General features: G+C 47.2%; 1 pseudogene; it reads left to right on the top strand.

Annotated features, from left to right (window-relative positions):
* Positions 1-2014: 2014 nt before the first annotated feature.
* On the top strand, positions 2015-2382 carry LOC116912917 (annotated as a pseudogene).
* Positions 2383-10823: the final 8441 nt, after the last annotated feature.

Genomic DNA, 10823 nt, shown 5'->3' on the forward strand with positions numbered 1-10823 from the left:
TCACTCTGTAGGTCAGGCTAGCCTAGAGCTTAACATAGCCCAGGCTGACCTTGAATTTATGGTAATCCTCCTGGCTGAGTTTCCTGAGTGCTAAAACTCCAGGTCTGAGCCCTCACCTGTGACTTCTACACATAATCAAAATAAATAACAATGAAACTGAAGATATTTGTGTAAGGGTTAAATAAGGATAAGGGCCAAGTCGGAAACTCCAGTAGACTTAGAAGACAGTCACCAGGCCTTCCGTCCATTCCCTACTCTAGAACCGCAGGGCATCTCCCACAGACTCCCTGGTCCTGGCTCTTACAGTCTTTCTACCCCCTCTTGTGCAGCGTTCCCTGAGCCCTCAGGTGCAGGGCCAGTGCTGTGGCCGTATCCATCTGGACCGCGCTCCACATCTCAGCGTTTTGATTGATTGTGGTTCTATAATGGTTGCAAAGAGAAGTTCCCCGTGATGAATGATGAAGGCCTCACTTATTTGTGGGTATAAGGACACATGTTTGTCTTTCTGGGTCTGGGTTACCTTACCCAATGTGGTCTTTCCTAGTTCCATTCATTTACAAATTTGCAAATTTCACAATTTTATTTTTCTTTACAGCCGAATAGGGTCTGTATTCCATGTTTTCATTACCTGTTTGTCAGGTGGAGGGCATTTGTATTGTTTCTGTTTTCTGGCCATTGTGACTAGAGCAGCTGTCACACATGACGGAGCATGTGTGTATGCAGGATGCAGAGGCCCTTGGGCATGTGCCAGGGAGTGGTGTAGCCAGTCATATGATCACAGTTTTAGCTTTTTAAATATTCTCCACACCGATTTCCAGAGTGCTTGGACTGGTTTGCAGTTCCACCAGCAGTGAGGAAGGGCTTCCTTCCCCCGATATACCCAACATTTGTTGTCTGTTATTTTATTCATCTTTAATCGATCTTACTGATCTGACTGGGGTAAGACGAGATCTCAAAGCTGTTTGATTTGCATTCCCTAATTGCTATGGATGATGAACATATTTTGAAATATTTATTAGCAGTTTTTAATCCTTTTGTGAATTCTCTGTTAAATACTCTAGGCCCAGTTTTTTTTTTTTTTTTTTTTTTTTTGGAGCTGGGTACCGAACCCAGGGCCTTGTGCTTGCTAGGCAAGTGCTCTACCACTGAGCTAAATCCCCAATCCTAGGCCCAGTTTTTGAATAGGTTATTTGTTTGTTTTGACTCTATATACTCTGGATATTGTTTTTGTCATATATATATTTGGTGAGAGAGAGAAAGAGAGAGAGAGAGAGAGCGCTATATAAACCACACACTAACAGGGCTGTCTAAACCCAGACGAGAAGGACAGAACCAATGGATGTGCTGTCACAGAGAGGGACTTACAGCTTACACAAAGAAGCACAGGCAACTAAGGAATGCTGAGAGCAGAAGTAGCTTTTCCTATGGAAGAGGACACTACTTGGTTGTTCAACACCAAATGGTCAGTCCTGAAAACATACACACGAGTAACATTATATAGACTGACAGGTCATGTTTATGTATACAACAGATATGTATGTAGCAGCAATGAGAGAAAAAAAGGAGGTTGTGAATTTAAAAGAGAGTGAGAGAGGATATATAATATGTTATATAGTACTACATTATATTATGTATAATAATATATAATTATTTATATAGTATAAATTGTAATATAATTACATCATTTTCTCCTCTAAACCTTCTCAAGATATATGAGAATATTCTAATATATATTTTCTATATACATGTACATCATATATATATAATATACATATATCATATACATACACATATACATCATACACATATATATCATATACAAATACATCATATACATACACATATATATCATATACAAATACATCATATACACATGTACATATACATATATACATCATATGCATCATATACATGTACATGTACATATACAAATACATATATATAGAGAGAGAAGACTTGGAGGGGAAAATGATGTAAAAATAAAGGTCCTGTGCTGTAGGCTCCAGGTACTGTCATGGTGAGTTTGCTGAAGAATAATACTGGCCCGGGATTGGCTCTGTGAGACATTCCCCACAGGAGGATTACAATATTGTATAGAAAGCTCTTTGATCTTCTGGAGCAGTTCCCTAAAAACAGCCTGTAGGAAACACACAGTACAGATTTACCTACGAGTAGCTGGGTATGGTCAAAGCAGAACCAGATGTTAAAAAATTGAAGGCATGCTTCAGGGTGGTAAAGGGGAAGAGGTGATTCTTCAGACTGAAAATGAACTAAGTCTGGCAAGGGAAAATGTTTCATGAAGCCATGGGAGCCATTAGTGGAAGAGCCTCCTGCGGGCTAATGGACAAGCCTCCTGCCGACAGGTGGAAGTGGCCGATATGATCACACTCTCTGATGGTTGATGAGAAGTATAAAGTTATATAAAGCCCAAATCACAAGGTCAATGGTGGAGCAAAGGGAAGTCAGGGACAGACTCGGCTGGGAACCTGGCAGGCAGGGAAATTTACCATCCTCGCCACAAAACCAACAACATCGATGTAGCACTTACCAAGCACCGGGTGTTTATTTTTTAAATGAACTCATCGGGATACCTGCAGCTCACCAACAAATAAAGCCTTACCAGACTTCCAACTTTATACAGACCACCGAGTCACTCGCTCAAGAATGGAGCTGGATTCGGAGTCGAGGATCTGTTTGCGATGCCCTAGCTCTTCAAAGGCTGTGGCTTGTTGGACTGCTTGCTTTCTTGTAATGATCTATCTAGACTGTGCAGGAAGCCCCGTTGGGCACCCTGGCTGTGTAGAAGTCTGTTTGGCTGCGGAGGGCTTCAACTCCGCGTTGCTGTCATTTACCGAATGCTCGCACACGTCACTCGCCCGTCGTTTACGTTGCTGTCCGTCGGTAGTACCTTCCTGTGGCTCTACATCTTTCTCTGAGCACAGTAAATTTTATTCAAATGGCATTCAGGAGAGAAATGTCCCCCTCCTTCCTCACCAAGAGAGCGGGTGACTGGGCGCGGAAGCCCCGGGGAGGCAGCATCTGCCAGCACTCGAGGATCCCGCCCGTGTGAGCCGAGGATAGAATTAACAGGCGCAGTCGTTCGCAGCTCAACATTTGTTCAAGTCTGGCACATGCACACATCATTAGCGACCGTATTTGAGAGGAGAGATCAAGGAGGTGGGGAGAGAGTGGATTTGATTAAAGGGGTAATCAGGACAGGGGAGTCAGCGTTTATGTAAAAGCTTCGGAGTCGAAATGAACGAACTGAGGAGCTAGCAGAGGGCAGGGCACCTTGGGAAGGGGGTTAGCAGGCAATCAGGATAACTTTGGTTCTGCGACTTCCAGTGTAAAACCTCAACCCTTCTATGACTCCCCGGAATGGGCTTGTTGCATCCACTCAAAGGAGGACTGGGGATGGGTTGGGGGGAAGGGTGAGTGGCGATTGCCTTGCCTCGCCTGTAGCTTCCATCTTGTTTCTAAACGGATAAGTATTCATGGATGAATTAATGTCTACCAAGCAAATGCAGTGCTTGGTAGAGTCTGAGATGTTCAGAGCAACCATAAGAAATGTGTGTGTGTTATCCAATAAAATCAATCTTTTTCTTTTGGAGACTAGGGCTCCTGTATCCCACGCTGGCCTCGCTATGTAGCTGAGATTTGCTTTAAACTCTAATGTTCCTGCTTCTACCTCCTGAATGCTGGGAGCGCACGCACCATTACCTCCAGTTTATGTTATGCTGGGGATAGAACCCAGGATTTCGTGCACACTTGTCATGCATCCTATCAACTGGGCCACCGCCCCTTGCTCATACCAACTAAGTGTATAGCGTTCATGTCATACCTACCATTGGGCTTCTCAGTGGAAAAGGTACCTTAGAAACAGGGTCCCAGGAGTCCAGCAAGAGCTGGTTCCTGGCTAGGCAGAGCGGCTAAGCTTGTGACTCATCGCAGCATGTCTGATTCTCTCCACACCGCCTGTGGCGCAGGGAGGTAGAGGTGTGGCCACCCCCACCTGGCATACAAGGCTACGGTGGTCAGTAACTTGTAGACTCACTCCAGCGGGCAAACGGAGGGGTGGGGAGCCCAGCTCTGTGCTCATTTCTGTCACCTCCTGGACTTTAGCCCTAATCTGAAGATACGACGGGATTCATTTGAAGCAGATAGCATTAACCAGCAAGTCTTAAACATCACGGCCGGGACAACAAAAAGAAGAGTAAGGTTTCCAGTGATCTAGAAGGAGGGCGTGTGTGAGCGCCTCAGGGCCTGGTTATAGGTCTAATATTCAGAACTCTGGTGTTGGAGTCACCCTGGATTTCAGCCATCACTTTCATCAAGGCAGACGTGTGTTAGTCAGAGGCTAGGTTCATCTGCTTAATGGAAACATCCCCAAACACTATAGCACAGATCTGATAGAAGCTCATGTCTCTTATGTGATAGTCTAGAAATAAGGGACTCTCGACTTCTGGCTCTAATTTAGAAAAGGACACATGGAGACTCAGGTTTCTCCTGCCATGTTAGTCTGCTGTCCCTTTGAGTGGCACTTTTAAATGCAGGATTTATTTATTTGTATGTGTGTGTCTGTGTCTCTGTGAGTGTATGCGTGAGTGTGTCAAGGTGCAAACTTGTGCACACTCAGATCCGTCAGATGAGTGTACCAGGAGTCCTTTATCACCCGCCTCCTATTCTTTTGAGGCAGGGTCTCTCCCTGGGCTTGAGACAAGCTGGAAGTTAGCAAGCCTCATTGAGTCCCCTCCCTGCTTGGAGCTGGGGTCCCAGACACATCAGGACACCAAGCTTTTTACCCAGTTGCTGGCATCTGAATGCTGGTCCCTGTGATTGTGCTACAAATGCTCTTAACCACTGAGCCACCTCCCCAGTCCACTGGGCAGAAGCTTTGCCCACAAGCTGAAAGCCATAGCAGCTCACTGCACTGACCATCTGGCCCAGGGAGAGGGGCCAAAGCTAGTTATTTCCTTTGAGAGAAGTCACAGATGGTGTGGTCACTTATCCTCCTGCCATACACACTTGGTCACGTGGCCAAACAAAGGTTTTAACCACCTGACTGTCCTGCTAAGACATTAAACCGAGGTCTACTGCTAAGCAAAGAATAGACACAGGAGAGTGACCTTCTCCATATTTCTGGTTTGAAGGGAACCAGGTACAGTGTACCCAGCTGTAGATTCGCACATGCGTACCAGAGAGACACCCAGAGTTCCCTTTGACTCTGAAGACCGTAGATTTGTTTTTTTTAAGCTAAAAACGTTATTTATTTTACGTGTATGGGTATGTTGCCTGCACGTATGTCTGTGCATCATGTGAATGCCTGGTGCCCATGGCGGTCGGAAGAGGGTGGAATTGGAGTTACAGATGGTTGTGAGCCACCATGTGCGTGCTGCTGGGCTATACGGTCTGGCTGTAGTAAATTTCCAGAAGTTTCTGGGCGAGCTGGTCTTATGCAGCATTGAACAATAAAGAGGCTCTAACTCAATTAAAATAGAAGGAAAGGCACAATCTTTGATATTCTCTGACCTCTGGATGTATACTGTAGCACACATGGACTTGCATTCATGCACACACGCGTGCACACACACACAGACATACAGAAGAGAATAAAAAGATCTCAGGATATATTGAAAATATTGGTGAAAAGGGCACAATATTAGCAAGCTCGAGGCTCTGCCACAGTCACGGGACCTTATGGGCTGTTCAGTTAGCTTTCGACCTAATTCTGATTTGTCCATTAGGCCGGGGGTGGTACCGGCAACAGAGTAGGTTCTTTTACGAAGATCCTGTTCCTTGGCTGTGCCTTGGTTGGTGAGACAGGTTCACCACATATGCTAACAGGCTGGGGCCTGCATCTCACCTCCCTATCCACTGCTCACAGTAGTGCCATCCACACTGCCTTGGAATGCTTTGTGGTCCTCACAACAGTCCTGGAGGGTGAGAGGGCAGGTGAAGTTCCTGTGGTTGAGGCCTAGAGACAGGCTGGGGAGGCCAAGTCACAGGATGACACAGAGTGGAGAAGCTGGTTGTCTTAGTTAGGGTTTTACTGCTGTGAACAGACACCGTGCCCAAGGCAACTCTTATAAGGACAACATTTGGTTGGGGCTGGCTTACAGGGTCAGAGGTTCAGTCCAGTATCATCAAGGCAGGAGCATGGCAGCATCCAGGCAGGCACGGTGCAGGAGGAGCTGAGAGTTCTCCATCTTCATCTGAAGGCTGCTAGGAGAAGACTGACTTCCAGGCAGCTAGGGTGAGGGTCTTTAAGCCCATGCTCACAGTGACACACCTACTCCAACAAGGCCACACCTACTCCAAGGCCACACCTACTCCAACAAGGCCACACCTTCTCCAACAAGGCCACACCTACTCCAACAAGGCCACACCTCCTAATAGTGCCACTCCCTGGACCAAGTAGATTCAAACCACCACACTGGTCAGCAGGGCGTGAACAAGTTTCCAGACCTCCTGCTTCAGGGTGGCTCACATTTTCCCACAATCCCACACTGCTCAGCCCTTAGCCACTTCAGCCCTGAATCCATAGCTCTCACTCAGGGCCCTCAGAAGGCCCACATAAGCACCCTGTTTCCTCAAGGAAAGCTCAGCTCCTTTCATCAGGACTCGAGGCAATGTTCTGGTTCCTGTCCCCCTCTCTGGAAACATGGAAACTCATGGATAAAGCATACAGTCCCTGCAACTGGGAAGACAAATGTTTTCTCCTCCCCTGCATCTTTCCTACAGAGATTTAGTCACAGGTCTGTTTTATCACTTGATGCTTTTTCCTGGCAAATAAAAGGACCAGAAAAACCTCCTCCTAGTTCTCAAGGCTAGCCCTTTCCTCTGTTGCTGACCGAGGTCAGTGCTGAATCTGCTGGAGACATCTACTCTGACCTCCACTGACCCAGTGACCCACAACTCTACCACCCTCAAACTCCATCCGTTTGTTCCTTAACACACTTGCTTGACAAATGGCACACATTTTAAAGACTTTTAGTCATTTCCTCCTCCTCCTGCTCCCCCTCCTCTTCCTTTTCCTCCCCCTCCTCCTTTTACAGGTGGGTTGTAGATTGGTTCTAGTAATCCCCAGATTCAGGGTACACACTCCTGTGTAATTCCCTTCCCACTCTCTGAAGGCTGGGCAGGATCTGTGATTCGCTACTGAACAACAGAATAGAATACAGATGTCAGGTGTCGCCATTGTAATGAGAGTATAATAATCATACTTGTATGTACTTCACTATGTGGCCCGGGCTGGTCTTGAACTCTCTACCACCCTGTTTCAGCCTCCCAAGGGCTGGAATCACAGGTGTGTGCCACCACGTCAGGTTGTCTTGATAGATCTCTTCAGTAGATCTTGATTAAGCAGTCTGTCATGTTTATCAGGACCTCAGGGCAGACTCCGATGGACAGGCAGCAGGGAATCCAGGCCCCCAGTCCAGCTGAACTCTTTCAGCAACCATCTGACCTTGAGAGGGAGTGTCTACCCTGAACCTCCCTGAACATGGGACCTCTTTCCCTGGCAACAACCTGATGGCAACCTCGTGGATAATCCTAAAGCCCAAGATCCACTGAGCCATGGCTGGGTTCTTCCCTGCACAGAAAAATGCAAGGAAGCACGGTTCGTTAATTTAAAGCCACTGAGTTTGTGGTGACTTGTTACCCAGGAGTAGGTAACAAACAGACTCTCCTGTCTAATTAATCCCTTGCTCTTACCTGCCAGAGAGCTCTAAAGTCTATTTGTCTTCAGTCCTACCTCTGTTTTGTGTCAGTCCCTGTAGACTTCATTTGGAGAAACAATTACTTCCTATCAGCAGTGAGGACCCCACAGCAGTGAGGACCCCACTCAAGCAGCTTGACTGGAGAACGTGTGCAGCTTAAGTAAGCCAACATGATTCGGGGTATCAAAGTGACCTAGCCACAGCAGAAAGACATAGTTACGGCTCCCTAATAGCTCAAGGGGTGCAAACAACAGCAGCAGAGTTTGATGAGAACTAACAGGGAAGACTGGTTATCTCCTGTGGTTTCAGGCTGAGACCGGGCAGCACAAGAAAGCACCTAACCTCTGTCCCCGCCCTCCAAGCTCTTGTGAAGTCCCCATTGGGTAGACGTGTCCAGAGGTTCTAGGTTCAAGACGATGTAGGGCATAGAGTGAAAGAGAAGCCTTGGAAAACATATCTGGGCAGAGGGGCAAAGGGAAACCATTCAGAACATCTCCTAACTGGGCTCCTTTTACCTTGCTCAGCTCCAGTCTACAAACTGAGCAATTCTCTGCTAAAAGCTACACTCCGCTTAGACTTTCTCTATGGCCCCAGAATACACTGTAAAACACCCGATGCTCCGTCATCTTCCTGGCTTTCTCTAGGGATGTCTGCCACTGTGCCCTGGGTCGACTCAAGCTGCCCCGTGGAGAATGCATGCATTGAGAAAGAACTGCTTTTCTTTCTCACCATGCTCAGGTTGCTTCTGTGTTCCAGCCACACCTAACCTCCCATGACCTTTCCTCCCGCTCTGCTTCTCACATCCCAGAAGACCCAGACATTATTCTCCCCCACAAAAATGACACTAATCACCCTGTAGGGTAGTGGTTCCTCCTCAGGGTAACTCCTCTGTCTGCTGCCCTGAGGAGGTGCCTCCCTGGAGTGTGTGACCACAGCTCTGAAAGGGAGCTTTTGTGGCACAGACCCTTATATTGCATTCATGTTTCTTAGCTCTGGATACAAATGGGGTCATTCTGATAAAAGTAAGTCATATTTCTCCTTCTCTACGTACCGGAGGTCCTGCTACATCTTAGTGATCCTCCTGACATTAATAACAACAACTCAGCCAGAGCCTCAGTTCTCACCTCACTAGCCCCTTGGTGATATCGCTGCTTCCTATCCAGGCTCAGAGAGGCCAGCTCTGCGTCTTGAGCTCTGTAGGGTCTTCTGTGACTGCACTGCTGTGTCCCTGCCATGGCACGGCTTGACACCGCACAGCTGGAAGCCCTGTGCTGCTGGAGGAAAGTCACTCGCTGCAGCTTGCTTCAGTAGAGCTCCGGAGTCCTCAGCTGTGCCCCCACCACCTCTGCACTGTCATTCACAGTGCTCTCAAAGCAACACACACTCCGGAAAACAACCCTTTGACTCTGTCTGCAGACTCTGGGGCTTAGACCTGATGGGACTGGGGCAAGGAAGGGGCACCTTGCTGTCTTCTTCAATCTTCCTCTTCTCTAGGCAGACTCCCTTGTTCAAGAGAGTTGTCGCATCCCCTTGGATGCTTGTAGGTTCTGTAGTCCTCCAAACTATCGGGCTTAAATGGATTTTATGGCTTCATTTGTCTAACAGAAAGTACTGTCCGTCTGTATGTCCAGCAGAATGTGGTATGTGATAAACCTACCGGGTGATGCCCGATGTAGGAAAACTCTGCTAATTAAGGTCAAAGTCCACCATTGACTGGAGAGCTTTCGGAGCCTTGGCACATAGTGAAGGACTCCCCTCGTCGGCAGGGCTTCCCTTTCTCTGACCTTGTTTGGGGAGTTCACCCTCTCCCCACCTCTACCTGCAGAAAGTCATGTGGCCTTCGTTAGATTACAGGGTCAGTTAATGTCCTTTCTCCTGACAAAAACCCATTCAGCTAGCACCTGGGATTTCTGAAAAGCGTCCCCATGCTAAGGTCATCCTCAAACCTTCAGAGCCAATGACTTGCTTATCCTGGATAAAATAAATGCACCCCATACTATATAAGCCTTGAATCACACCAAATACAGTTGATCTGCCTCCCTGCATCTAGTCCTGGTGTGTCCTCTTCACTGTCCTTACTCACAGGGCTTCCAACCCCCCTCTCCATTGTCTCTGCTCCCTTTGACCACATGGACCAAAATCGGCTAATGATGCCCAAGGGCAGGAAGGGTCACACCCATAATTATTCAGACACGTGGTCCAGGGATGTGGAGCAGTGGGCTAGTCTTAGCACTGCCCTCACAACCCTTCAGTAAGAAAATGAAAGAAGCCAAATGAAAGACTTGACTTGGGGACTTTGACTTGACTTTGGCCTCCTTTGCCTCTTGAGTTGGGCTCTTTGGTTTATTTAACTCCGAGTTCTCATTGATCAACAGAACCTTAATGGACATAGTTTTTGCTGCTTAAACAAGGACCTATGAGGCCCTGGCTGGCCTTGAACTCTCAGTAATCATTCTGCACCAGTCTCCTAGCACCAAGAAGTGCACGTGTGAGCCAGGAGCTCTGGGCTTGACTACAGATCTGAATCGAGTTTTGTTTGCTGTCTGAGATGGGTGGCTTATTTGAGAATAAGAAGAGAGGCGCATAATTGTGTGAGTCTCTGTTGAGGCCCACTCAGCTCAGTCCTGTGAGTGATCCCCGAGGAAGCTTGTGGAATCTTTGGAGTGGCCCACCAGCAATCAGCGAGGTATGTAGAAGTCACTAGAGAACTGCTATCCTTATTAATTAATGTCTGCCTTCCATGAGACTTAATTTCCCCGTGCTTCAGGGTTGTTCCTGGCATCAGAGGGCACTCAATGTGTGAGAACCCTTCAGGTGGAGAAGCAGAGGATGGGAGAGGGCGGTGAGAGACTGTCATGGGGTTGAAGATAGCTAATTTTCCAGGGGCAATGAATACAGATGGATACAGTGGCTCTGGATGGGAAAGGGATGGACCAGCATGAATTGAGGGAGGAAGAGAACACAGATTCATTATTCTCCATTTAAAGATGCCTATTCCTGTAAGCAGCGTTATCCTTGGAGGCAGACTACAGAAATGCTTTTGGAATAAATGAAGAGTCTGCATTTATTTTATCTATTTATTTTTTTTTTGTCTGTCTGTCTGTC

Source organism: Rattus rattus, chromosome 11, assembly GCF_011064425.1.
Source record: "Rattus rattus isolate New Zealand chromosome 11, Rrattus_CSIRO_v1, whole genome shotgun sequence".
NCBI lineage: Eukaryota > Metazoa > Chordata > Mammalia > Rodentia > Muridae > Rattus > Rattus rattus.